The sequence below is a fragment of the Perca flavescens genome, chromosome 23 (assembly GCF_004354835.1).
Source record: "Perca flavescens isolate YP-PL-M2 chromosome 23, PFLA_1.0, whole genome shotgun sequence".
NCBI classification, from domain to species: domain Eukaryota; kingdom Metazoa; phylum Chordata; class Actinopteri; order Perciformes; family Percidae; genus Perca; species Perca flavescens.
This window is the reverse complement of record NC_041353.1, coordinates 1,699,849-1,702,348: the sequence shown is the minus strand read 5'-3', so window position 1 is coordinate 1,702,348 and position 2,500 is coordinate 1,699,849.

Here is a 2,500-nt window from a genome sequence, read left to right as displayed (position 1 = left end):
TGAGTTGTGAAGAGCGTTTCATTGAACCTTCCGTGTTACTTTTGGGCAATTTGGTTGAAAGAAACCCAAATGTTCTGATAAAGAAACTTTGAAAATGGGTTAAATTTGACCCGAAAACAACAGGAGGTAGCCTAGAAGTCTAGACCACCCTAGCGGCTGCAGCCAGGGTCAGTCTAGCAACTCTCCGTTGGCTTGTGAGCTGGAAAAACCAAACTCTAGTCAGGCCAATTACATCGTGTATAGAGCCGGTGGGCGGGGTTTATGGCTGCTGCTGCTGTTGGTGAACAGAGGTCTTCCGGAAGACTTGGAGTTCAGCTTTTCTTTGAGAAAAGAACAAAGAACGGCACTGAAGTCATTCTTAAAAAAGGAAGATGTGTTCAGAGTTTAAAGTTTAATCTACCAACTAGCGTTGCTCTGGCTGGTTGTAGAGCTATCCTATTGTGTGCAGAGGGAATTTGAAAGACAACCATTTGTCCCGCCCCTCAGATTGAGCCCTGACCAATGGGGAGTTCCCAGACCCAACATATGGATGTGGGGCTGGCTGGTCAGGCTATACAGGAGGTTTTAAGGGAAGAGATTATTGGTGGAACGTGAGTGCGTTTGCAACACATCCTCACTCCGAGCGTATCAAAAAGTGATGCTTGTTCAGGAGTCTTTTTTTAAAACTATTTTAGGACAATGCACATTTGGTGAACATGTACAGCAGTACACGTAAAAGTGGCAGATTGTAGCCCAAAGGCTAATTTCCATCTGTAGTCCATCTTGGCAGGTAGAAATTACAATAAAAAGGACAAAAGATATACAGTAAAACAGGAACGAAAGAAAAGAAAAACAGGACAATTCATCAGTAAATGTTAAAACAGAAACACAACATATGCTCTACTGAGCTAATACGGTACAGCATACAAGTAGAGGTGACCCACGCTTTGGTGTTTGTTACTGACGCAAAAAGTCATTCACACCAATGCAATAACCCTGCTGTCTAATCAGCATCTTGATATGCCACACCTGTGAGGTGGATGGATTATCTCGGCAAAGGAGTAGAAACAGGCCTTTTGTGTACACAGAAACAGTCTTAGATCTTTGAGTTCAGCTCATGAAAAAATGGGGGTTAAAAACAAAAGTGTTGCGTTTATAATTTTGTTCAGTGTATATCATATACACCATAGAACCCATAAAATTGACCTTTCTCACAGCAGACATGTTGACTTGTCATAGTAGGAAAAGCACAGCTGAGATTGATAACCTTAACGATGGCTCAGTTCCATCAAGATTCCCAGTTTAGATATTTCAGTGAGTCAGCATGAACAATACCAGGACCTCTCCTAAGTGGAATGCAGCCATCAGTAATGGTTTAATACCAGGACCTCTCCTAAGTGGAATGCAGCCATCAGTAATGGCTGTGTGCTTTTCCTACTATGACATTGTCAACATGGCTGCCTTGAAAAAAGGTCTATAGGCCTAGGAGGCGTCACAGTTGTAACGTAAAGATCTATTTAAAGCGTGCTGATGTGTCTCTCTCTGCAGCAGAAGGCCAACCGTTGCCGACAGCAAATGTTCCCGCTGCTGTCAATCATCTCTCCGTCTCGGTCTGCTGTGACGCCAGACACAATGGAAAGGTCATTACGTCATCGTCATTGTCATCTTATTCCTACTGCTCTGCAGCTTCTCAGACGGTCCCCGTGGCAACTCACGGCCTGACTCGTCTTCTTCTTCTTCTTCTTCTTCTTCTTCTTCTTCTTCTTCACCCCGATACACACTGATGTGAGACCTGCAGGTTTCTGGGAGTTCTGTAGACTCGGGTGAAGTTACAACATTGATGCATTTTTTATTTGGTCCATCTCAGTGGTTCCCAGTAATAAAAAAAAAAGGGCGAATCATTTCCACTCTAAGATCAAGGGAGGAATAAAGGAAGAGGGAGAAGAGAGGGATGACAAGTCAAAGTAAGATTTTAAGTAAAGGTATTAAGTAAAGTACAAGAACCTGAAAGTTAATGCTAAAGTACAGTACTGGAGTAAATGTATTCCACTACTGGGAAGAGAGAGAGGAATAGAAGGAGGGAGGAAGAAAGCTTGAACGATTCCTTTTAAGTTTTAAGGAATTTTAAAAGAAAGAAGGAAAGGAAACAAGTTTCTGATACACGCTGCTATTGGTGGTGTGTGTGTGTGCGTGCGTGCATATGTGTGTGCGTGTGTGTTTCTGTGTGCGTGTGTGTGCGCGTGTGTGTGTGTGTGTCTGTTTGTGTGTGCATGTTTCTGTGTGCGTGTGTGTGTGCGTGTGTCTGTGTGTCTCTGTGTGTGTCTGTGTGTGTGCGCGTGTGTGTGTGTCTTTGTGTCTGTGTGTCTCTGTGTGTGTGTGTGTGTGTGCGCGTGTGTGTGTCTTTGTGTCTGTGTGTTTCTGTGTGCGTGTTTGTGTGCGTGTCTGTGTGTCTCTGTGTGTGTCTGTGTGTGTCTGTGTGTGTGTGCGTGTTTCTGTGTGCGTGTGTGTGTGTGTGCGCGTG